This window comes from Megalops cyprinoides, chromosome 8 (assembly GCF_013368585.1).
Source record: "Megalops cyprinoides isolate fMegCyp1 chromosome 8, fMegCyp1.pri, whole genome shotgun sequence".
Taxonomy (NCBI): Eukaryota; Metazoa; Chordata; class Actinopteri; order Elopiformes; family Megalopidae; genus Megalops; species Megalops cyprinoides.
Window position 1 is genome coordinate 35,910,812 of NC_050590.1, and position 27,572 is coordinate 35,938,383.

At 42.2% G+C, this 27,572-nt stretch overlaps 1 pseudogene; it reads left to right on the top strand.

The window, feature by feature from the left end:
- The first annotated feature begins 25,574 nt into the window (after positions 1-25,574).
- On the top strand, positions 25,575-26,840 carry LOC118781673 (annotated as a pseudogene).
- The last annotated feature ends 732 nt before the right edge of the window (positions 26,841-27,572 follow it).

Consider the following 27,572-nt stretch of genomic DNA (forward strand, 5'->3'; position numbering starts at 1 on the left):
CCAAATGTTGGTAATATGAGGTTCCTCTAATTATACATTTCGTCGAACAATGGCACCAACAGAATTGAGTTAGTCATCTGTTACAAATGTTTTTGTTCAGTTTTTAATTGAGGGTTTACTTGATTAAAAATAAAATTTTAAATGACTGAAATGATATAGAAATTGTATAAATACACTGGACAACAAAAAAACGTTTTGCTTCCTGAAAAAAAAAAATAGAGATTATGATAGACAATGTCAAGATGAACATAAAAATAATTTCAGATTTGCTGTATCACGTAGATATTTGGAGAAACATTAAAATAACTTTTATTGAATTTAACATGTTTAATCACATAATGATGCTGACACATTGTTTTAGTTTAACTGATCTTAAAATGTTTTGCATCTGATTTTCATTTGTACTCAGCATCTGGTGCCTCTCGTGTCAGTGTCCAACAATAGTCGGCCAGCATTGATGGACTCCAGTTGCCCTGATACCACTTTTCCATGGTCGCAATGTCCTGGTGAAACCTTTCACCATGTTCGTCACTGACTGCACTGCAGATCAGCAGGGAAGTCCATGTGTGAATGCAGAAAATGAATTTCAATGACATGTTGCACTTCATGGTTTTGTATGCTTTAAGCATGTTGTCAAGCAGCTCAATGTAGTTTGGTGCTCTGTAGTTGCCAAGAAAATTCTCAGCAACATCCTTAAATGCCTTCCATGCTATTTTCTCTGGCCCCACTAGCAGATCTTCTAACTCCCTGTAATTGATGACCTGTCTGATTTGTGGATGAACAAAAATGCCTTCCTTAATCTTGGCATCAGTTATCCTTGGAATCATCTGTCTCAAATAGTGAAATCCATCACCATCTTTGTTCATTACTTTCACAAAATTTTTCATCAGTCCGAGTTTTATATGAAGAGGAGGCAGAAATATCTTTGTTGGGTCGAGAACTGTTCTTCATCCCAGCCAGCCCTTCCCCCCTGCATGACCTCTCCATCACCGTCAATGGCACCACAATACCATCCTCTCAGTCAGCAAAGAGCTTGGGCGTCATCCTCGACGGCAACCTGGACATTGCTCGCACGTCACGGGCCTGCCAATTCCTCCTCCACAACATCAAGAGGATTCGTCCGTTCCTGACAACATACGCGACGCAGCTCGTTATCCAGGCCACAGTTCTCGCTCGACTGGACTACTGCAACGCTCTCCTCGCAGGCCTCCCAGCCTGCACCACCCAGCTTCTGCAGCTCATCCAGAATGCAGCTGTCCAACTAATCTTCAACCTCCCCAAATTCTCCCATGTTACTCCCCTGCTTAAATCCCTCCACTGGCTTCCTGTCGCTGCCAGGATCAGATTCAAGACCCTCACCCTCGCCTTCTCTGCAATCAATAGGTCAGCCCCTACCTAGAACTCCTCCAGCCCTACACACCAGCCCAACCCCTGTGCTCAGTAGCAACTGGACGCCTCGCTCCTTGCATGGTCAAGGCAGGAGGTGCTCATTCTGCCAGACATCGGCGTTTCACTTACATCACTCCCCAGTGGTGGAACAAACTCCCTGTCCTGCTACGGACAGCTCCTTCACCCCATTCCTTCAGACGGGGCCTGAAGACGCACCTCTTCAGACTCTACCTGGACTGACCCAGCACACAATTGCTGCCCCCCCCAATCAGTGCTGTCGTAAATTGCTGTGCTTTTTAAATTGTTTCTCGTTGCCGCCTTTACCCTGATGCTCATTGCGCCGTTTGAAGTTGTTGAAGTTTGCTGTTTGAAGGTGTATCGTATTAGATGCCCTATACGCTGTAGTTGTACTGTGTCCTCAAACAGACCTTGCTCTCAGCTAAGAACTGTCTCATTGTGGAACTGTACACATCCTGTCCCCGTACTGTCGCTATACTTACTGTATGCACTTTTGTAAGTCGCTTTGGATAAAAGCGTCTGCTAAATAAATGATAAGTAAATGTAAATGTTTATGTGCCACACTTTTCTGCTTATGGAGCGTCCAGTTCTTTTTGTAATGTAATGTGACTCTTTAGCACGGCTATCCCATTCACAAAGGAAACAACAGTACTTTGTATATCCTAGCAGCGTTCCTAGTAGCAGTGTCAATACTTTTAGATCACCACAAATGTTCCAGTTGTAATTGTTGCATGTGTTTCAACAACAGTTTTGTGTTATTTTAGGTTTCTTTCACGTTTCTTTGAACTTTGACAAATCTATGAAAAGATGCCATTGTTGACGCCATGTAAGTCTCTGGTGGCTTCGGTAATGGCAATCAGTCATCATGTGGCACTGGTCTCATAGCTGAAGGCAGATTTGGGTGTTCAATAGATTTCTTATTTTTAGAAGAGAAGCTAGATACATTGGTCAGACAGAAGTAACAGTCCGTCACGTGATCCTTCTCTTCTCGCCATAACATTGGGACTGCAAAAAGCATTGACTTCCAAGTACCTCTGAGCCAAGCTATCAGGTTGACTGCACATGTTGGACAACAAATGTGAGGAGCCCAGGGTTTATCTTGGTCACCAATTTTCCATCCGAAGTAGAGCTCATAGGCTCTCTTAATAAGTGTAGTCATGGTGTGTCTTTGAGCCTTAAGCGTATACTTGCCACAGATGTAACAGAATGTATCGCAGCTGTTGCAACATTGACAAGACATTTCTGCTGTATTAAATCATCCTGAAGACAATAAATCCTATTTTTAAATATACTCCCCGTGCTATTGCCTGAAGAACATGGGTTGGCAAAATGCGTCCAAACAAAATGGCAAAATGCGTCCAAACAGCATCTGTAAATGTGAGCAGCTTTTATAGCCTGTCTGCTAGCATCTAACCTGACTAAGCATGCTCAGGAATGCCTAAGACAACATTTGCATACCACCTACTGCAGGAGCCAAATGTCTCCTAATAGTTCATATTTAGTAATATTTAGTAATTTGCATATTTAGTGTTGATGTTTATGTGTTACACTCTGTGTATAAATAGATGTCTTTATACTTTCATTATATTTGTATTGTGGTGGTGTGTAGGCCTAATGGGTGCCTGTCACTTTAAGAACGGGAGAATAGTTTCACTATATCAGCGTGCACTTTATAGTGTGTTTTGAATATTGAGTGGAAGAGCGGAGTCTCACGGTGTTCTGACTGTGTTGATTAGGCTACATTAGAAAGTATATTTTTATTTTGGTGATACTTGGATACAATCCATTACTTGGATGCAATTCATTATTTTATTTCATGTCTACAGTTAAAATAAATGTTCAAAATGGAGCAAAGGGAATCATTCTTGGACCAAGCAGACACGCATAGGAACACGCATCAGCCACATGGCTCCTCTGTTTGATTTAGTTTATTAGGAAATCCTTACTTCTACACTGATTGCATGACCAGGCATGCTTGGACTAACCAAAACAGCTTGCTTTGTGGGCAATAAACTCATAGACATAAAATATGATGGGAAATCACAAAAATAGGTTATAGGAAAATTTTAAGGTGATTTTCACCCAGCACCCTAAAGTCCATAAAATACACCCAAAAGTGTTCAGTAAGAATCTTTGTTGTCCAGTGTTATCTGTGAAGCTCTGCTAAGGGGCCAGACAAAGTGATGAGGGGAAAATTATATAAAGTTAAAAAATAATAGCCTAATAACGATAGTACTGAAATAAAAAAAACGTCCTATTAAAGTGTTAATTAGGTGCAGGCAGAAAAAAAATACAAATAATTTGCATTTAGCTAGTTAGGCTAATAACGTGCACGCAGCAAGACCTTCTGGTTCATCATTGTTCAGTGATCGGCACTTGCAGCTACGTCCATGTTTGTTAGCTAGCTCCAATGATGCTTTCTGGTACAGCAAAAAGAAATAAAGAAACTTGAAGATAAAGAAAGAAAAAAGCAGATGTCTGCAATGGAAACGTTCCTCTCCCCTGGCACAGCTAAATCTAGAAGTGATACAGCAAAGTCATTGCCAAGCGCAAATCCAGCCGAAACCCGGCTTTAACATCAGTCATTGAGAAGGCCATCCCAGAGTCTCTGTCACAATCTGCTGCTGACACAGACAAGGGGCCATATGTATCAATCTTTGTGTACAACTTGCTGTAGGACCATGCGAGGTTTTTCATCAGCATTATCAAACACCATGTACGCCTGATTGTCTTAATAAATCTGAGCGTAAATCAAATAGTAAGATTATGCGCACATGAACGCGCTTAACGTCCACTCCCACAATTGTTCTTATATGGACCGAGACACTCCTTTAATTAGTCTATTTAAAGATCCCAGGTAAATCTGAGTGAAATGAGGATCAATGGCAGGACGTAAGAAAAGAAATTATTTGGACATGGAGATAGAGGTGATGGTTGATGAGGTGGGGGGAGAAAAAATGTCCTTTTTGGAGGCCAGACTAGCAACATTTCAAATTGATGGAAAAATGCGGAGTGGCTCAAAGTGGTGATTGCTATGAATGCAGTTTCACCAGAGGTGCGTACCGTGGAGGAGAAGACAAAGAAGCGGTCGGATTTTAAACCTGAGTGTCCTTGCACCGTTTAGGGAATCGGAGCAATCGGAACGTAGGTCTACAAGACGCAACATAATAGAATTTATGAACTATTCTAACCACTGAGAGATGAGTGCTATAATCAACAAAATAATAGCCAACAGTGTCAGGGTCATTAAGTAAAAAAACAAAGATAATCAGATCGTTTTGTCTGTCTTTCTGCTGATGCCATGCAGCTCTCTCCCCCTCCTTTCTCGTTGACCTTACTTCCCTTTGTAGCAGGATGGATGTGTTGTATTCCTGTTCGGTCTATTTAGGTGCATTGCTCTGCTTCCTTAACCACTCCGCAATTACCAGCCAATCATTATAAGTGGGTACTCTATATAAGGAAAAGTAACTGTTGTCTCGTCACGTTCACGTCTGACGTCAAGTGCACGCCCCGTTTCCTGTTTACCTGATTTCCGCCTTGGTCGCAGGTATTGGAGCTTTATCCGCGTTTCTCTGCTTCCTTTGTTTACCCTTTTTGCTGTTATATTGGCTACTTATGATTTTGTAGATCCTCTTATGGTGGATCCTCTACTCTGGAAGCTACCTTCTTGCAGGTCATTGCTGGTATGTGCACCTATTTTCCTTGCAAATAGATGCCGCCTGATCGGTATCTAGCCTATTATGGTGCTAGTTTTAATCTATTTGTTATCATCCTTGCTTTTAACCTGATGTTTTATCATGTATCACAGGGACCGTAGGCCGGGGTTGGTGTTTAGCAACTCAACTGGGGAACTACGAGTGCTACTGTGGCTCCTGCTGCAAGAACGCTGCTGCTTTACCTACAGCTAGCTTCTTCTATAGCTGGCTTCGCTTTTAGCTGCTTGTGTCTCGGACTGTGTTTGTTTAAAATCATCTCCCCTTCGTGGTGTTAGTTGCTTGCTACCTCTGTGAGTCTGTCGTTGTTGCATGCATGTGAAGGCGCATCGCAAGTGGGGTTTATTCCTTTTAATTTACGCCTAATTTGTAAATTGCTTGTTCGACCATCTCATGCAATTGATATTATTCTGTGTAGTGTTGCCTTTGTTTTTTTGTTATCTTCTTTTTTTGTATTTGATTTCATCTCTGGCAGGAGGCCATTTTACTACAGCTGCTGATAGCCAGTGTCATTGTTTCAGCCTTTGGTCTACGCCAGTCTATTTGGTTTTCTTTTTTTTATTTTGTGTTGCACCACTGGCAGGAGGCCTTTTCTATAGCTGCTGATAACCAATGTTTATTGTTTCAGCATTTGGTCAACTGCAGTTAAGGTGCTTTGGTTGTTTCATTTGTTTATTTGTTTCTTTCCCTGTCTTCCAGAAGCTGAGAGCCTAAAGTGGGGGGCGGGCTGGTTTCTTCTGGTGGTGGTATCCCCCTTTCCTGTGTGCCATCTTCACTTGTACATCGTTGGTTTGACCCTTCACCATTGTGTGTGGTTGTGTGGGCACGTGTGATTTGGGGTGGCTCTTCCTTGGGATACCTCCCTTCCCCTAGCTGGCCTGCCTCTCCACCGGTAATTGTTTATTTTTTTTGGCTATTGTTAATAAAAGATCATTAATGGATGGAACCACGTCTCCCGATCATTAGTATACGAACCTGAGTGCCTTTTGGGTTAATGGGACTGATTTTAGGTAAATATTTCCTTGGGTGAAATTCCCAGGGTGGTGTAGTCGGCTCCTTTACATGGGTTAGTGCCCTACAATACAACCACTTGCCACACCTGTGTCGTTTCCAACGGGTATTCCAACATTTCTAATATTTTTGTTGTTTGTGCTATTTTTCTATAGGGTACATAAAACTTACATGGGGGGGGGTAGTTTTGTGTTGTTGTTATTTAGCCTTTGAGCTAATTTCATGCAGCTATATTGCATGGTTAAATCAATGAATTTCATTAAGCCTACCACCAGACCAATCTGCCGCAAATATTCCTATTTCATATCATGGCCATGACGCACAAACACATGGAAAAGGTAAGGAAGGGAATAGTTCGCATCTAGTCAAAACGCCACTATATTGACACCCGCAGGATGAAAAAAATGCAGAAATAAGCAATAGCAGAATGATAATCTACTGTTTTACTGTATAAAAAGATTTGCCCCCTCGCCATTTTTAACTGCCCCCTCAGTCACTTCATCCTGGCGCCGGGACCTGGCGCGATAACACTCGTCAATGATTGACACAAGACCCCTTGCATCACCGTTAGTTCCTCTTGGTGTCGCTAATCTGCAAATTAGAAATTTTATGCGTTTTCCACATCGAGACCATGCGCAGAGGTATGCAAGTTTTCCCGGCAAGTATCTTTTCATAAATACCGTTTTATGTGCAGAAAAGTGCTCAGCGCGATTTTAGGGCGTACGCACCGTTGATAGGCCTACATGTGGCCGAAGGTGATTGAAACCTTTTCCTCTGATCCCGCAAAGTGGAACAAAATTGATGACAAAATCTGTACCTACTTTGCATTCAATAAATCATCACAGAACATTGGGAATTTTTCGCAATCTATGAGAAAATATGGGGATGTCAATCGTAGTTTATCTAGGGATTACTTCTTCAGAAAAAAAACTAAATGGGCAATTTTGTCCAGAGAATGGCTAGTGTATTCACCGTCTTGTGGCTCAGTGTTTTGCTATTGCTGCAAATTATTTTCCAAGAGAGAAACTGCATTTACAGTGGGATTTAATGACTGGAACTGTTCTAGTCACGTACAGGAACATGAAAATTCCGCTGATCATCGCAGTGCAATTGTCACCCTGTCCTCCCTTGGTAATGAAAATGCACAAATTGATTCACAGTTAGTGCAGCAAGCGGAATCAGAAAGGGTTTATTGGCGAAACACACTGAAACATATAGTGGAAACTGTATAGTTTCTTTCGTTGAGTGGATTGCCCTTCTGCGGCAGCAACAAACTGATCGGATTACCCCACAATGGAAACTTTTTGGGGTGTCTAGAATTAATCAGTTGCTTTGATCCATTATTGTTTGAGCATTTGGCTAAACATGGAAATGGGGAGAGGGAGAGGACATACTAATTAGGCTACTTGTCGTCAACTGTTTGTGACGAGTTTATTGGGTTGACGGCCAAAAAAGTCCTGGATGCAATTGTCCAGGAAATTCCAGGCAACAAATATTATTCCATCATTGTCGATTCAACATCAGATGTCTCACATGTTGACCAACTCACCCTGGTAATTCATTATGTCCAGCAGAAAAGTGGTGAGCCTGTCGAGAGGTTTTTAAAATTCATACCACTACATGGCCACAGTGCAGGATATTTGTAAACTGCTGTCAAATCAGGTTTGACAGAAAGCAGCATTGATTTGCTTGACTGCCGGAGCCAGAGCTATGACAACGCCAGTAATATGGCTGGTCGGTACTCTGGACTTCAGGCTAGAATACAAACCGAAAATCCCCTCACAGATCCCTAAAGCAGCGCAGTATGAGGCATGTCAACTAAGTGCAGCAATGGATACCCTTGAAACTGCGCTTATGACTGTCATATGGGATGACAAACTAAACCGAATCAATGCTATGAGCAAGGCCTTGCAGCAGGTGCAAATAGATGTTTGCCCAGTACCTCTTATGTACCACTTACTCATAGAATACATAACCAAAGCCAGAGACAACTTTGAAATCTACGAAGCAGAGGCTAAAATTCTATCAGCTACTGATGTTTACAAGACCGATGGACTCAGAGGTCGAGCAAAGAAAGTTGTTTGGTGAGTCGGCAAACCCAGAAGCCAGACGCTCTGGCCGTGATACCTTTATGATTGATACACACAATATAATCTGTGACTCCAGAGGAGGCTCATCCATTAAGGAAAGGGAGGACCATCCTCCCTAAAATTTCAGAGAAAAATAAACTTCCAAGAGAAAAATAAATACACGTAAATTTAACAGATTAATCTGTTAAAATACTGATATTACTATTTTAACACTTCGAAGTCACAAAAATCGTCTCCCCGTGTCAAAATACTGACAGCACCCCCTACTGCAATTGAAAATTACTGTACAGAGGTCCGACCTCCCCAAGCCTCTCATTGATGTCCATTATAAATGGTTGTTAGCCCAGCAGCTCATGAGTCCTAGCTTTTAACATGAGGGTGAATGGCAGTAAGGGAGGTTGAACCTCCCTTTGGGCGGGTCTAACCAGAGGCTCTGGATTTAGCGCCTAACATCAGTGAACCAATCAATGGAGCTGACTGCACTGGTGAATACTGTTGTGGAAAATTTCTGATTAAGTGTATACCCCATGTGGAAATTGTAAGCATTGCCACTTTCACCCCACCAGAGAAAAGCAGAGCTTGACGTGGTAAAATTAAGCTTGTTACTTGGTGGAGATAAATTATTGCCAGCAAACATTATAAGCATTGCCAATAGATGTTAGTTTTTTATTTTAACTGCAGTTATTGATATGTTAACTGAAGTTATTGATATATGAGCCATTTACTCTATTAATTAAACAACCTAACACTATAGGGCTTAAATGAATAATAATGTATCCTATTATACTTTGTATGCTTGTGAGCAGAAACTAGAAAGAAAGGTCAAGAGAGTACAGGAGACTGCGGGAGGGGTATGCAGCTGTGAGATACCTGTATGCCAAGTAAGATCTGTTGTGGGGCTGTTAATGAGAGTTGGACACTGTCCGAGCACTGCTCGGAGGATGGACCCTTAGTGTAAGATAAAAGAGTTGGAGTCTAAAAAAGGGGGGTCGCAAACAGGGATTCTTTATGGAGTATAGCCAAGGCAGAGCAGGTCAAGAAAGGACAGTTATTTTTTATAGATTAGATATGCGTGATCTTGGAAAAATAGTGTACAGAATGTGTGTTATGAAACTGAAGGAGGGGGTCTGAGTCTAAGCTCCAGGAGGGGCTAAGGGAATAAGCATAAAAAGGGAGATGCATTTGGGGATGGGGCTGACTGTTTGGGGGGCTGCTTGCCGGACTGCTTGCCTGACTGCTTAGGGGACTGCTTGGGGGGACTGCTTGCCTGACTGCTTAGGGGACTGCTTTGGGGGACTGCTTGGGGTTATGACTGATGACGTTACTGCTCCGCGCGGACCAGCATTTTATCAGTGCTTACTGTGCTGTTGTTGTATTTTGCATATCTTTTAGGTAGTTAGCTCACCAGTTGTAGACCAAAACTCCTTACTACTGCTTTAAATGTGTCTGGGTTTTACATGCCTGCATATGCCCTCACTAACCCCACCACCAACACCACCAAACTTCACCAAGCGCACCTTCCTTCCTCCCCTGCTTTTACAACCACCAGCCACCACTGGTGTGCAACAATGGAATGCTTTTCAGTTTATTAACATACTCATCATTCTCAAGCATTGTTTTGCACATATCACTGGCTGCAGGCAATATTAAATCCTCTGCAATTGTGTCTGGCTTTTTTTTCTGAGCGATCCAAAGAGCAACTTGATGAGAGGCTTTCAAAGCTAGCTCACCAACTTTAGCTGATTGTCTCATCAATGTCTGTTGGCCTTTGAGAGATTTGAGACGGGCCTGAAAGTATTCTACTGGTTTTCTTTCAAGTGAGTATGGGTTGTTTCCAAGTGGCGCTGCAGCTTTGATGGCTTCATTCTTCTTTTCAAATTCTTCTTTTGTTTTTTACTTCTGTGATGATGAGTGTTCTACAGTATTGTAACACTATATGCTACCAGGGACGTGGGAAGTGGGGGTGCTGCAGCCGCCCTTGTTTTCTGTGTTGTATAACTTCGATGGCAAATAAATACACTACTCACAAAAAGTTAGGGATATTTGGCTTTCGGGTGAAATTTCAGGATGAACCTAAAATGCACTATAACCTTTACAGGTGAACTTAATTTGACCTTCTCTAAACTTTTGAATGCACATGTCCAACTGTTCAATGTTTCAGTACTTTTTGCACAACTTGCTGTTCTCTAACAAGGAGCTGAACGGCAAAATTCACAACAGGTGTTTGATCCATGAATCGACCAATAAATTTCCTGGTTCAATTACAATTGGTATTTAAACAGTCCTCTACATCATGCTGTTCACATTTTGACATCATGAGACCAAGACGACACCTAACAATTGATCAACAGTACCGCGCCATTGCAAGGCTTCAAACAAGATGTTCTCAGAGGGAAGTGGCCACTAAGCTTAGAGTGTCACAGAGTGTCATCAGCAGGTTGCAACAGAGATACAGAGAGACTGGAAGAGTCACAGAAAGGCATAGAAGTGGACGTCCTTTGGCCACATCCCACACTGATGACCGCTTCATTGTGAACAGTGCCCTGTGGAACCGGATGATGAATGCCACTCAACTCCAGGCACATTTAAGGGAGGTGAGAGGCACCCAAGTGTCACGTCAGACCATTCGAAACCTTTTACATCAGCGTGGTCTGCGTGCTAGACGACCTGCAAGGGTACCTGACCATACCACCAGGCACAGGCGTCATCGTCTTGCATGGGCCAGGGAGCATTTACGCTGGACGAGGGACCAGTGGGCCTCAGTGCTGTTCTCTGATGAAAGTCGATTCACGTTGAGCAGAAATGATGGCCGCCAACGATGTTGGAGACATCAAGGAGAGCGCTATGCATCAGCCACTGTTGTCACCAGATGAGCCTTTGGTGGTGGTGGTGTTACAGTGTGGGCAGGTGTGTCTAGTCAATACAGAACTGCCCTACACTTTGTGAATGGTACAGTGACAAGCCCATACTACCTGAATAACATCATTAATCCAGTCATTGTGCCCCTGCATGAACAACACAGGCCTAATTTCATCTTCATGGACGACAATGCTCCAGCTCATCGAGGTCGTATCATTAGGGAACGGCTGCTGGAGACTGGGATACCTTGAATGGAGTGGCCTGCACTTTCTCCAGACCTAAATCCCATAGAAAACCTATGGGATCAGCTGAGTTGCCGTGTAGAGGCTCATAACTCTGTACCCCAGAACCTCAATGACCTGAGGGCTGCCCTTCAAGAAGAGTGGGATGCCATGCCTCAGCAGACAATAAGTCGACTTGTGAACAGCATGAGACGTCGTTGTCAAGCTGTAATTGATTCTCAAGGGCACATGACAAGTTATTGAGACATTGACATTTTTTGTTGTGGTATACCCACCACTGTTGTGGGCTTTTGTTTCAATAAATTGTTTGAGATGAGGAACCATTGCATGCTTCTACTTAAATGCCCTACTTTCATGATATAATATCAATGTAGCGTGAACTTTGTACATTTTCCATAAATTTCACCCGCTACTCACTTTTTGTGAGTAGCGTATATTGTTAAAATATTTTTTGTTTAGGTTTCGTGTAGGACTATGGGGATGGAGAGAGAGGGTGGATATATTATTTTTATATTTCATTTACCAATCAGATTTGTCATTGCCGATTACGATTCATGCAGCTTCAGAGGGAAGTTAGCTATTTCTGTTAGATTAGCGCAGGCAGACCATTAGTGCAGCATGTCGCAAAAAAGAATTTCAGATTTTTTCTAAAACCCTAAACCAAAACAGTCAAGGATGAGTGATGCTTCGGCTTTAGTCTACAAGGCTCAGAGTCCAGCCCCAGCACCAGTGAGCTTTCTAGTCCTATGCAGTCCAACCAGCAGCAGCTAGCTATCACTAGCCCTTCAGCTACACCTGTGGCTACTGAACGAACACCAGAGGATGGAGCTAACACCTCCAGTGCCGTTGAACTAATGGAACCATTTCAGCCAAAGGACTTTAACTTTCCCTCCAGGCATTTTGGGACAGAGGGCTTTTCAAGATTTACATTTACATTTATTCATTTGGCAGGCGCTTTTATCCAAAGCAACTTACATAGGTTACAGTTCTTTACAATGTTATCCATTTATACAGCTGGATATTTACTGAGGCAATTGTGGGTTAAGTACCTTGCCCAAGGGTACAGCAGCGTCCCAGCGGGGATTGAACCAGCAACCTTTCGGTTACCAGTCCTGCTCCTTAACCACCACACTACACTGCCGCCCAAAAAGATCATTTAACTCAGGTTGGTTTCAAAGATGTAAATGGCTTCATTACGTGAAAGAGACTGATAAAGCTTTATGCTTCACATGCTGTTCTGCTGTAGCAAAGAAACTGATTACTGAGGACCGGACAAGAGCTCATGCCACATTTGTAAAAGGAGGCTTTTCAAACTGGCAAAAGGCCGTAGAAAAGTTTAGAGAGCATGAAAAATCTTGTTTTCATCTTGAGGCATTAAACAAGATTGTGGCATTAAATAGCACACCAATAAATGCTCTTCTGTCCAAAATGATGGCTAAGGACCAAAACACTGCTTGAATGGTTCTGGAGCTGGCTTTCAGGTCAATCAGATTTTTAGCCCGTGAAGGCCTACCTCTCAGAGGCCAGTGTCATCATGATAGGGTGTTCTGGCAGTTAATGCTTGAACGTTCAGAATCGCTAACCACAGCCTGCGAGTGGCTTCTTCGGAGAGATAACTGGTTGTCAGATACGGTGCAGAATGAAATACTTGAACTCTTTGCACATGCTGTCCATAACACTGTCACTCAGAAAAAATTAACACATATGGCATTACTGAATGTCCACAAAGACATTTTGGATGATATTAGTATTCAGGACCTCATGACAGAGTTTATCAGCATCACTCCAGAGCGCAAGTCTGCTTTTGGAGTGCTGAAGTCTTCATAAGGTAAGATGTTGGTTTTTTCACATCTACACTGGTGCTTGTTATTTAGGCTACTCCTGCTGCCGTGCAGTATGTTTATATATGTAACGTGTGGTTATGATTTTTGGCAAATCTTTAAAAACACATTTTGCTGAGTAGGTCTACAGGTCATTGGTTTGAGTCTTCGATGTGACTGTAGCCGGGTGTATTGGTTCAACCTGATTCAGCCTGTGTCAGCTGTTGCTGTTATCTGTCATTTGTTGTTGTAGTTTTGGTACTCTAGTCGGCCTAATAGATTACATGGTTTTGTTGTCTGAAGAAGTCCCGGGCTAAACATCTAATGTTATCCATGTAAATGTATGTGCTATAACGTCATGTTTTGCATCACCGAGACAAACTCTGCGTCTGTTGCTCGCTTCTCATTCCTCTCTCCCTTGCTTGAAGTCTGTGGTTGCACTGATGTTTGCCAGGATTGGCTTTTTCCAAGCTCTTTAGCCAAAATTTTTAAATGTAATTCAGCCTGATTAGTAGGTTAGGTAAGTGGGATAGCCTCCAGCATCTCATTTCATCAGCATGTCATTTATGATGGTTATGTTAAATGTATGTATCTTTGTTTCATTGTCCTAATTCTTGTCTTCTCTGTGATGTTGCAAATGGAGCTGCTGTGATGCAAGAAAAAATTATCATCATCATCATCATACTTTAGTTTTACAGCAGGGCAGAGCAGATCACCCACGCTGGTAATTCAACGTTGTCAGTCTCTATAAAGGTGAATCCAAATTTGAGATAATTCTCTGAATATTTTCGGGTTTTCTCTCGTTTGCGCTTAGCAGCAATTGTAGCATGGCTGTTAGCAGGTGCGTTAGCCTCATCCTCTGAACCAGTGGTTCGTGATGAAGTGGAGGGTCTGTCAGAGTTTCTTGGTCTAGAAGTTACAAAGCAATCCATTGTAGATCACATTAACGTAAGAACGGCCGTACACTTAGGCTAATAATACATACCTATTTGGCGAATGTGGCGTGCAATTATTTCCAGTGTTTTATTGGCACCGCACAAGAGTGGTTTAGCATAGGATATGCTCGGCTCTCAGGGTGATCATATTATTGCATGAGGATTCATGGGTATCTTCAATGTTGTAATTTTTTTAAATGAAACACACACACACACACACACACACAAAAAGACTGCCATAGACTTTTACCTGGCTAGGCCTCGGGTGAGGGCAGAGGGTCAGACCCCCTGTGGACCAGCAGGAGGCAGGTAACAGGTGATGGTCAGAGATAAGAATGCCAGACACAAGAATCTAGCTAGAATACACATTTCTGTTTCCCGCCTCTGAGGACAAAGAACTCAGAGAAGGTATATAAAGTGACCCAATGCATCAATCAGTGTTCAATTACTCCAAACCCAAAGAGACTGTTTTTCTGTGACCTTTTGTCGATCATTGGGCACACGGGTGGTTCTTGACATGATCCAGGGTCTCAGGGGCCACAACATTACCTGTGACAACTTTTTCACCTCCCACACCCTGGGTCAGGAGTTGCTGAAGCGGAAGCTGACAATGGTCAGAACTGTTAGGAAAAATAAACCAACTGCTGTCATTCAAGGACAGGGCCCCTTAATCTTCAAAGACCAGCCCTGGTCTCTTACTGTCCCAAAAGAGGGAAGAATGTTGTGGTGATGAGCACGCTGCATAAGGATGCCAAGAGATGACCAGATACCTGAGATGATCCTGGATTACAGTGCCACCAAGGGAGGGGTGGACAATCTTGACAAGGTGACTGGGTCCTACAGCTGCAAACGCATGACAGCGTGCTGGCCTTTGGCCATCTTTTATAACATTGTGGATGTGTCGGCCTACAATGCATTTGTCATCTGGACTGAGATCTTCCCAGATTGGAAAACTTCCAAGCTGTTCAAGAGACAGCTCTTCCTCGAGGAGCTTGGGACACCTCACATTGAGAGAAGGCAGCACCTGCCAGGAACCCCAGCAGCTGTGGCCGTGGTGAGGAGGATCCAGGAGGGGGACGCACTGACCCCACCAGTTCCCGAGGTAAGTGTGTGTGTGCGTGTGTGTGTGTGAGTCAGGGGATCAGGATGCGCAGAAAGTCAAACTACTATACTTCTATACTAATTCTATCAAATTAATAAAGTAATCATCTTCATCTTCCTAGGTTGCTGCTGGGGGAAAAAAGAAGAGGTGCCATGTCTGCAAGCTGAAAGATGACAGCAAGACCAGCACCACATGCTTCAAGTGCAAAAAATTCATTTGCACAAAACATGTAGTGGCATCCTGCCACTCATGTGCTTCACAGACACACACACACACACACACACGCACAATTTTCTTTCTTTCTTTTTCAGGTTTCCTGTTGTAAACATTGTTAAAAAATAAGATGTAGTTTTAAAATAATGCTTGTGACTCATTTAGTGTGATTTGAACTGAAAGGGTCAATTTGACCCGGAACAGAAGAGATGTTTTGTTTGTATTAATCAACATGCCCCCATGACAGAAAATTGTTGAAAAAGTCTAAATAAAACAAGAATAAATAAAACAAATGTGTTGAATGTCTAGTTTTTACATTTACATTTATTCATTTAGCAGACGTTTTTGTCAGTGCTCCGCCTCCTTAGCTGTTGTGTTTTTGTTTTTTTTTTCTCCATGTGCTTTTGTTTTCCTTGTGTTCCAGCCCCGCCCCGCTCCCAGCCTGGTCCCCGCCCACCTGATTTCCTCATTACCTTCACCTGCCTGCCCACCTGCATCCCATCTCCTTGTCACCCCAGCCCTTTATATTCCCCGTTTGTTTCTTGTCTCGTTGCTAGTTCATTACAGCATCTCTTACCTGTTTCGTCCCCGCAGGTTTTTCCTGCCTGTTCGTTGTTCCGGTTTCCGATTCTGTCTGCACCCGACCTTGGTTCTCTGCCTGCTGTTTTTGCCCTGATTGCCTGATTGCCTGCTTGCCTGGTTCCTGACTCTGCCTGACTCCACGATCGCCTTCCCTGGAATTGCCCTGGGACTGCCTGCCTGGTTTTTGACCCTGACTGTTATTGTTTTCGCTACGCTGTCATCTTCCTCAAATAAAGTCGCACGGAACCTGAAACTTACGTGGTCCGCTCCTGAGTCCTCGCCTGAGCCGTGACAGTTTTTGTCCAAAGCGACGTACAAAAGTGCAAACAAAGGGCAAACAGGCACAGGCACAAGAGCAAGATGTGTACATGCCATACAAAGTAGATAGTGCTGAAGCTGAGCACAAGGTCAGTGTAGCGGGACAGAGTTAATCTGATCTAGGGATACATTTGTCAAATGCAATCAAGGGATGAAGAAGTACCGCTATGCTACCTAGATAAAATGTGCTACAAACACAAGGTGAGAGAGAGAGCTACAAGTGCATGCCAAGAATCTTAGGTCAACAAGGTCAAAATGGCAAGGGTGTCAGTCCAGGTAGAGTCTGAAGAGGTGTGTCTTTAGACCACGTCTGAAGGGTTGGATTGAAGGGGTTGTTCTCAGGGGGGCGGGGAGCTCATTCCACCATTGGGGGGCGATGACGGAAAAGCGACGTTGTGAGGAGTGTGGGCCTTTCATTCTGATGGTGGGAGGAGCGACATGTCTGGATGTAGCAGAGCGAAGTTGTCGAGCAGGTGCGTAAGGTTGGATGAGGTCCTGGAGGTAGGTCGGTGCAGTCTTTTTTGCAGCGGAAAAGGTGAGAGTCAAGGTTTTGAAGCGGATCCAGTGGAGCGATCTCAGCAAGGGGGTGACGCGGAGAACTTGGGGAGGCTGTAGATCAGCCTAGCAGCTGCGTTTTGGATGAGCTGCAGTGGTTGAATGGTACAGGCTAGGAGGCCTGCGAGGAGGGCATTGCAGTAGTCCAAGCGGGAGATCACGGTGGCTTGGACGAGCAGCTGGGTGGAGTAGGTGGTCAAAAAGGGCGAATCCTCCTGATGTTGAAGAGGAGGAATCGACAGGAGCATGTTGTCTGTGAGATGTAGTCGGTGAAGTCCAGCCTGATGTCGAGGGTGACACCCAGACTCTTCACTGAAGTGGAAGAAGTTACTGTGGTTCTGTCGACAGTAATTGAGAGTTCTTGAAGAGGAGAGGTCCTGGCCGGGATGAACAGCAGATCGGTCTTGTCCAGGTTGAGCTTGAGGTGGTTGGAGGCCATCCATCTGAAGATGTCAGCCAGGCAGGCAGAGATCTTTTCGTTGACCTGGGGGGTGGAGGGAGGAAAAGAGAAGAGAGTTTTTGCCAATGTACAGAAAAAAAACAGTTTGAAAATTACTTCACTGAAAAACGAGTGAATTATCATAAGTAAACCATGACTTGTAAGGGATGAAAAACTTGATTACACTAAATATTGATTAAATTGATATTAATTGAGGTAAAGATAATGAGGAAAAAATATTTTTAACTAGGGATGGAACGATCAATCGGCTGTAGATCAGAATCGGCCGATTTCTGTTCTAAATATGTAATCGGCGATCGGCTGATCTTCCGTTCATTTGGCTGATACTGAGACCCAATCTATGATGCAAATATGTGAGCCAAATTTCGCTGTGAGGGTTGGAATGGTAAAAAAATGTCATCCATCTGGCAGTTTTTTAAAATATCTGATACAGATCAAAGTAATGCCATTTGCAATGTTTGTAAAACTAACAAGCAAGACAAAAAATTTCAATACAACTAACTTCATACGACACTTAAGAGTACATCACCCGACCGATTACAGGTATTATCAGAAGGTATAGCTGAGCTAGTGAAAAGTGATAAAGCTACACCGACATTAAGCCAACCAAAAGCGCAGGAGACATTGGAGCGATACCAAAATACAGCAGCAATAGCCTGAAAGCAAAAGGTATCACGACCAAAATAATGGAATTTATTGTGCTAGATAACCAGCCATTTTTGGTTGTCGAGGATGCAGGATTCACTCGCTTGATATCTCATCTAGAGCCGGTAGGAAATTCTTTTCAGATGTTGCCCTTCTCGATCACTATCATTTCTTCTTTTTAACTGATAATCTGCTGCATATTCAGGCTGTGTTGTGTCTGAAAATAAGTTGACCATGAACCAATAGGAGAAGTTGGCATGACTATAGAACAGCAGACCTCCAGACCTCCACATGTACAGTAAAGATAAAATAAATATCTAATGTAATATATCAATAACTTCAGTTAATATGTCAATAACTGTGGTTAAAATCAAAAGCTAACATCTGTTGGCAATGCTTATGATGTTTGCTGGCAATAACATTTCCACCATGTAACAAGCTTAATCGTACCACGTTAAGCTCCGCTTTTCTCTGGGGGGGGGGGTGAAAGTGGCAATACTCATAATACTAATACTCATAATACTCATAATTTACATATGGGGTATACACTTTATCAAAAATTTTCCACCACATCATACTAGCACCTTAATAAGATAAAAGACTTGTTAAACTGCAGCTACTGCCTTTTTCATGGTGTGAATTGGTAGCAACAATCGTTGTCTGGATTGTTAATAATAATAATTTCAAAAAATTATACCGCCTTTTGGTTCTTTTCACGAGCTAGCAAGGCCGGAAAGCGGGAATGAGAAAGCTGGGTGGTTTCATGGGATGTGTAGTTTTTAGTCCATGGTTGTACTAGCATATAAGATAAAAAAAATAATAATAAATGACGTAAAATTTAGCTTGAAACAATTAAAATAAACAATATAAGTCGCAAGCTGGGATCACAATATATAATCCGGAAATCGATGGTAAGACATAAATTACTAGAAGTACTTTAAAAGCACGTTTTTAAAAATGTCTATTCCACATAGGAAGCACTATCACTATCACTATCACAAGTTCTCAAAATGTTATGGTTTGCGTAGTTTACGATTGCTCAGATCGAACAAAGCGAGAAAGCACGTGGAGCTTCTATCGAGCATCAAAAGTAGTTGTTCATAAGGGGGAGATGCAAGAAATTGAACGAAAAACGCAGGCGAAAATGGCTTGCGAACCTTCGTCTGCGGTCGGGAGGAGCGGAATCGGATAATCGGATAAATTCTAAAACGCTCAACGTGAAAAGGCTCGACGTGGCTTTATGTTCCAAAACAGCGATCAATGATAACCAAATTTGTCTCGGCCATCTCTTGTCATAAACACTACCACCTGTCAAAAAATCAAACCCGAAATCCTATGAGTATGGACGTTATCTTACATTAAGCGTTTTCCTCGCCAGTGACGCCCATTATAAGGAAAAGGCTTAAAGTGGCTTAATGTTCCAAAATAGCGTCTAATGATCACCAAAATTGTCTGACATCTCACATGTCATGAACACCAATCTATCAAATAACTTTATTCGTATGTTAGCTTGTTAGCTATGCTATTCGTAATTTCAATGTCAACCAAGAATCCGCATGCTTAATTTCCTGCATATTGTGTTTCAGATCCATGGTCCGGATTAGCTGCTAAACATTTCCTAGACATTAGAGGTATTGTTATTATTCATAACGTAATATTGTGCAAATGTTGCATTTTTACATTTGTTGATTGTAGCACACTTCAGTATGTTTTGCTACCAAACCTTACAGATTAGTTGCTTTGTCCTTACCTGTAGCTCTACTTTCCGTCTCTCGACAGCGGGTGTTATTGATAAGACTACAGAGGAAATGTGGGAATAGTACTTTTCAACTTCAGCAAAGAAACGTTAGAAGGTATTGGTAGTTTGGGTTAAATTGTTCAGTTCTGATCAAAAACTGGAAGGTATCTTTGGATTTCAATCTGGCATACTTTCACATTTTGATCATTTTTTTTATTTATTTATTTATTTATTTATTTATTGATTGATTGATTGATTGATTGATTGATTGCAATAACACCTAACCAAAATTGTATGTTTTCCCTGTTGTGAAAAAGGGATACTGTGAGAAAATCTGCTATCCTGAACTGGAACAGCATGACTTGTGCGATTGTTCCTACAAGGACACTTTTACACCCAGCTTGTTTGACTTTGATTCCCATTTAAGGGTGGTGGGGTCTAAAAGTAAGTGAAGTAACTGAATCAGGATACAGATTAAAACAGCTGGAGGGGGTGGGGTGGTGGTGTGTGAACTAGTTTTCGGTTAATCTTTTCTGTTTTAGATGCTGGATGAGAAACAGGCAGAAACTGAGACTCCCTTCATAACTGAAGACTTTTATTTTGCTCAGGTTTTTTTTTAATTGAAGGTAATAAAGTTGGGTCCACTTGATTTAAACACTGACATTTCAACAGTCATAAACTTGTTATTATGTTGTCTTAAAATGTTCACTGTCCTTAATAAAGTCTTAAAATTGACCTGTAGCCCCTGGTACATTGTTAGCTAAAATGAGACTACTAGAATGTCCCCCACACAGTCAGAGGTTTTAATAATTTTGCCAGTTTTAGTAGTGACTAAGATGAAACTGCTTATGATCATCAAATCAGGGAAGAGGTTTCATCTGAGGCTACGATGCTCTTATTATTTTTTTGACTCACCACAATGTGGCGCTGTAGGTTTGTAACAAATTCTAACTCCAAAACCATTTTTCCCAGCGTAGCATTTTAAGTTTCCGAAACATTGAATTCAAACTTATTCTGTTTCCTAAGGTAATTAAACTTTTCAGTTGTCAGCACTTAAGGTTTTGAATACTTACACATTGTTTAATATCAGGATTATGACCAACTCCATCTCAAATGCATCCCTAAAAAGCATTGAAATTACTAATGAGTTAACAGTACACCTCACCTTAATTGCTTGCTTTCACAGGTTTGTGGTAGGTATGTTGTCGGTTTACCTCCCGACACTTACCTCTCCTTCTGCTCCTGCTCACTCTGTCTCTCCTCGGCTTCCCTGTCTCACGCCTGCTCCTCTGCCTGGCAGTGGCCATGGCCAGCCACCTCTTCTCCTTCACGTTCCACCTGTTGCTGCACAATGTCGGGTAGGCTACTGTAGATGTTGAAGCTACTGCAGCCCCTGCAGCAAACATGACTGTTATTTTTGCACATTTTGTGGCATCCGCCTCTAGATTTTAAATTTTTTTGGCCCACAACTTCCCCGCACCCCCTTGCGCTTTTGTTTATCCATTTTGACGCCCTCATACATCCACACATTTTTGGCTCTGAGCCTCGACATATGACACGAGAAACAGAGGACAGAGTAGGGCCTAGTAAGAGATGTGTTCGCGCCAGCCCAGTGTCAGTATAGAAAATCAACCAATGGGCCGCTATCCCTGCTTTATGGGCCGGTCGTTGGCCATTTTTTATTAAAAATTAAAAATTAAATTATATCGGCCCCAAGGTGTGGAAAATGCCCGGTGTGCCAGATTGCCAGTGCACCTCTGATTAAAGCTAATCTAGAAGATCCACAGTGTATGCCAATTACGCTGACTCTTATAAAAAAAAAATCTTCTTACATGTCCGTAATTACAGCCACATTACAAGTTCTTTTTAGGAAGGTAGAGACCTTGGAGGAGAACCAGAGAGAGGCTCTCCTTCTGCAGAGAAGAACTCAAGGAGGACACACTGAAGAGGTGCCAGTGATGGACCTACAGGTGGCCCAATCACAGGCCGAACTCCAAGAACTTGAGGAGTGCCTTAAGGTGCTGGAGTTCCAGAAAAGAGTGGTAGGTGTTTGGATAATACTAAAGTAAACTTAAGCCATAAACTATAGCTTACATATAGTGTGCAACATCATTTTGATACTAGTAAACAATTAAGCAATTTATTTTAATATTATGCTTACCTCGTTCACTAAAGATGTCCACTTGTCTCCCATCTAAGCCTCATAAGTGGGTCCAACCCTGGAGAGTGTGTAAGGAGGGTGATGCGAGCATTAGCCACCAATTTTGTATGGAGCAGCTACAGCCTCAAGGGGAAGAAGGGGAAGTTGCCACTCCTTGGCACAGCACTGTGCACAACAATTAAACATGAGTCCAAACACGTATTTCTACAAAAGAATCACAACATGTCAGAGGCGTTACCTTGTATTAAGAAACTTAAAATTGGTGCTAACAATAAGTTCATGATTTCTGTCTAATTTCAGACTCGGTGATGAAGTCGAAGGCAGGACTGGGAGAGAAGGCTGTGGAGCTCCTGATAGCGGAGACTCTCACGCCCCATCAGCCCATTCAAAGCAAGCTCAGGTGAATTAATTGTGATTGCAGCATTCATGTCCAACCTTAAAGAATTCTTTTACATGGCAAAGTTAAAAACTCATCTCAACAATTAAAGGGATGGTCCAAATATATTGAATCACGTACATTCTAATTAAAGATCTTTTCACACCAGATCCGACACGACCAAACGTAACGTCAACACAGACCTCGTTTGCGACCGCAAAGCTCAGCTCCTTTTATTATTACTCCCACTGCAGTTTTTCTATTTTGCAGTATGACACGAGTGAGAGTGAGAGTGGGGTTGGTAAAGGATATAGCCATGAACACAAGAAATTGTTCGACCAGACCTTGTTGTATATACAGTTATATAAAGCTAGTTTTATTCATTTATTTATTTATTCTAGATTCGTTAGAGATTTTAAGCTGTTTGGCATAGGCTGCAGTTCTTTGTGTTCAGACATAGCCTACAAGGGGTTGCTTTTTCTTTCACACTAGCTGTGCTGGTGAACACAGTCACATGATTAAAATTCTAAATCCTATGGGTTGCACAGCTTTTCACTGCAGTTATGAAAAAAATAGAGAATGGAAAAAAATTAACAATTATTTATTTATTTTGACGCGTGTCACCCATGGGATTTGGTTTGAATTTAATAACTGATGTGAATAATTTGTATGAAAAATTCAGATATCTGGTGTGAAAAGGCACTGACAAGTGACAGGTTAGTTTTGTTAATTCAATCAGTTCAGAGAAATTAGCACCATCATAACGTAGGCTACCAGAAACCATGAAAAATGTACTAATGTACTGTACATTTCAATTGAAATACGAATTTAACACTAGATAGCCTAATCCATGATGATATTTTATGACTTTAACACTGAAATTAACGTAGCCTACTGGTTAAGCCCACCGATGTTGATAGGAAATGACACTCACCTACTTTTTTTGTACTTCATTGACAGAAAAAAGCTGTAGCAGGGACGGACTGAGATGCCTGAAGATCTTAAATGCCTATGGCCAATATTGAAATTTATTGAAATTAAAATTGTTGACTGTGACATGGTGGAGATTATGCCTCTTTTTTGATTAGCGTCGATTATGCATCAGACAAAAATATTAGTCCTCCTAAGGCAGCAGGTTGCTTTTATATTTTGGGCAAATGAGGACTGCAGGGCATGCAGATCCGCCTCAATAAAAGCGGATGTAATTAAGAGGGTCGCCAGGACCAAATATGGTCACCAGGACATCGCGGTTACGGACTGACAATGTCACAAAATTACGTTGCTGTTACGAAACATCACCTTTCACTTTCCACATTGCCACAACGTCCGACTTGACGTTGCGGCAACGTGACTGTGTTAGCTAGGAAATCGCTGTTTCTTCAAAGCAAAAATTAGCTAGAATTTTTCCAATCTTTTTCAGTTTTCTCATCGCACCGGTTTTAGCATACGTGCTAAGGCTAATCACACCAGCGTTACCGTACGCACGAAAGGGTTAATAAAAACACACCATTGAGGAAAAGGTGCAACAAAATGCAACAAAAGTCCACGCTTGAACTCATGCTGAGTAGCCTATTATTAAAAATTTAGTAGTAATCACTCATCATGACTTTTCCAAAGTGCTCTCTATTAGCTAAATTGATTAATGAATGGGTAACACTGTGCTATTTATACTCATCTTAATAGATATTTCTGTTTTATTTTAATTGAACTTATTTACCAGGCTTGTTCACAACACCATGTGATGTAAAACGTCGTTTTTTTCCTGTTTAACAATGTAATATAGGGTTACAAGAAATGTTATTGTAGTTTAAAAATAATGACACACAAATATCGTACATTTTGAACTTTATTTGTACGTGTATAATAATGTTAAAAGTAGGCCTACCGCCGACTTAAAAGGCAATATGGTGTTTCGCCATGTAGTGGTGCTTGACTTACTACACCCCTCAACCATGTAGCTGAAGAGTGCGCAAGTCAAGGACAGAATACGCGTAAATGGTGTTTACATGAGAAACGCCCAGATTTTGGGGTTGCTCTGCCCAAAGCGCGTAACTGCCTTCAAATCATAGACTTAAGTCAAGGGGAGAATATGTGTAGACTGAAAAGTGCGTAGCTGCGCACTTTTTTTAATTTACACGCATGGATACCCCCAGAGGTTTCTTGTTATATCAGACAATGCTCTCACTCTTCACTCCAGTTTACCACTCAGATTACCCTGCTACACTTCACTATCCACCCCTTCAATATTGGACAAAATGTGCTGTCCAGAGACTATTGCAACAACACACAAATGGTGTAACGGAGTTATAATTTGAGGGCAGGGCATAGATTTACCAAGCTAGCTAGCGAGCATAGCCTAATATTTGCTGGGCCGTCTGCCCAACAGCAAGGTCTGTTAGCTAGCAAGGTAACTAGTTGGATAAGTATGTTGCTAGTTAGCTAATTAATTAGCTATATACTTGAGCAGTTAGCTGCTACATGATGTTGGCTAACTTTAGCATTGGGGTATCTCAGATATAAACGTTAGCTTTGAATTAAGTCTGAAGTGTTAAATATGGAGTATGTTTGTGACAGTAAATTGTGAATTATAAATCTGTAGTTTAGACCTACATGAGTCAACAACACAGGAGCCCTATTTACTGTAGCTAGAACATCAAATGTGCATTCCGTTCAAACATTGATATTTAAACAAGGGCGCTAAATAGGGTTTTGTATGTAGGCTACAGTAGGCTATCTAAAGAAATAGGTATTTGCGCCCCTGCCTACACTGTTAATGTGCGCCATGACATGGTCTGGTGCAGACATGTAGATCAACTGCTGAACGCAGCACCTTGTAAAACCAAAGTACAGACTGCCAATACTGCATGTGATGACCACTCTATCTTAAAGCACTGACATGCCTAAATCTCATAGTCAGGTAGTTGATACCAAAGCACAACACATACCAGCGGTACTGAGAATATTGGTAGCCCAAGAGTCAAGGTTTTGTCAGCACCCCTGCATCATTTGCATCAGCCAAAGTCTTTCGGCTCAAAGTGTAACCGCAAACCGTGAGGAGAAATCCGCTGAATTTGACAAAAAGGATTAGATTGGATTAGAATGGTGGACCTTGTTATGAGAGACACAGATCAAAGGGCTGTACTACGAAGCGAGGTAACTGCCTTATCCAGGTAACTTCAGGAGTAACTTCCCGATTAACCTGTACTACGAAAGGTAGGTAAGTCTTACCCAAAGTATGTTGTCATGGCAATTTACACTGCATCTCTAAACTGCTCTGAGCAGGGTGGTTAACTCGATGTTACCCGATATAAGCACCGCCCCTTCCGCCTACAATCTTGTCAAGAAAAATGGCGGCACATTTGGAACACCCAGTCGACATTGGCGCACGGATTGTGAGAGGCTCACTCCGCAGGGCGAGGGTGTTTAGAGACCGTCAGAATCCTCTAGCTTACCCTGATGATGTTCTCTATGAAAGATATCGATTCTCATCTTGTGGGCTTCTAGGGCCAAATGTCTCCAATAGGCTATCTAAAGATTAGCTGGAGTAATGCCCTCACTGTTGAACAGTGTGCCTTGCTTTACGATATTTTGCCAGCAGACACTTCATGTATTCTATCGGTGATGCTGAACATCTGAGCAAGAATACTGTATACTGTGCAGTTCGCAAGGTGGTACTTGCTCTCACTAAACTGCTGGATGCATTTGCTGTGTTCCCTGGCCACTTAAGCATTCAAGATCAAAGAGGCTTTTTATGTGATCGTAGCTAATTCGCAATATAAAAATACTTGGTCTATTTTTAATATGCATAGGCTAGGCCTATATACAGAACACATTTTTTTCCATAGGAATCCCGAGGGTGATTGGTGAGATTGATTGTACGCATATCCCTATTAGAGCACCCCTCGGAGAACATGAGGGGGATTATGTGAACAGGAAGTCATATCACAGCATCAATGTTCAGGTATTTGATCATGTTGTATTTGATCTGACATGTAGGCTAGCCTACATTATTTTGTCCTTAAAACTTCTACTTATATTCAAGACAAAGAGACATTAGGTGGTGATTTTACAATGGTAGTATGTTAAAATAGCCTGAAATCCTTTGTCAGATGACATGTGATCCCCATTTAATGGTGACCAGTCTGGAGGCTAGATGGCCTGGGTCAGTGCACGATTCACAGATTTTTCAGGAATCCACCCTAGGTCAGAGATTTGAACAAGGTAAGGCAACCACCACCATATATTTCACACATCATGCTGTATTGTGACAATTTCTCTCTATCTTTCAAAGGGCGTTTTGATGGCCTGCTGCTTGGGGACAGAGGCTACCTGTGTCTGCGTTACCTGATGACCCACAAACAAGGGCACAAATAAAATATAACATGGCTCACAGTAACACAAGGGTCAGGATAGAGATGACATTTGGGGTCATCAAAGCATGCTTTGCTTGCCTGCGAGGCTTGCGGGTGCATCCGGAGCAGACATGTGAGGTGGTGGCAGCATGTGTGGTGCTCCATAACATTGCCACTATTAGAAAAGAAAGAGCACCATGCCAGCTGCTGATGCCACTGGATGTAACACCAACTCAGGCAATCAGAGTTTGTCAACCCTGACTTTCCTTGATAACCCTGAGATAAATCTGAGTAGGTTAAACTCCCTTCATAGTACAGCCCTCAAGACTCCTCACCAAACCCAATTCTGTTAAATCTGGCCTGGAAATCGCATGTGAATATAAACAATAACTGCAATGAATACATTCTCTGGCTTGTATAATATATGGTGTAATTAGGTAAACTGTTGTGTGTGTGTGTGTGTGTGTCTGTGTGTGTGTGTGTGTGTGTGTGTATGTGTGTGTGTGTGTGTGAATAAATGTATATATCGTTTAGGCACTGTGTTGGTGTATGATCACATTTGTCTTTGATAATGTATGAAGTATGAAAAAAAATCTTAAAAAGAATAAATGACAAAATTATTTCAATCAGTGTTCATGTCCATCACTGATTAGGGTGAGAATATCACAAGCATCCAACAGCAACTATCTTTAACTTGAGGGTTGATATCAGTGAAGTGTTAGAGTGATAGTCAGTAGGGCCCCACAGCAGTAAAGTCCATCACAAAGGGGAGTGGGGAGAGCCAGGTAGGAGGCCCTTGGAGAATGGGATGCCAGAAGGTGCTCACGGTAAGAGTGGGAGAGGCTCAGACTCCATTCTCCATGGTACATTCACCACAGGTAAAGGCAGGTAGCCTAAACGGCAGTGTGTGCAGTGACATGGACAAACAAAAACTGATCCTTTCGGTGGCCTTGTGTCATCACATTCCTTTTATTTCTGTATTGATCACAACAT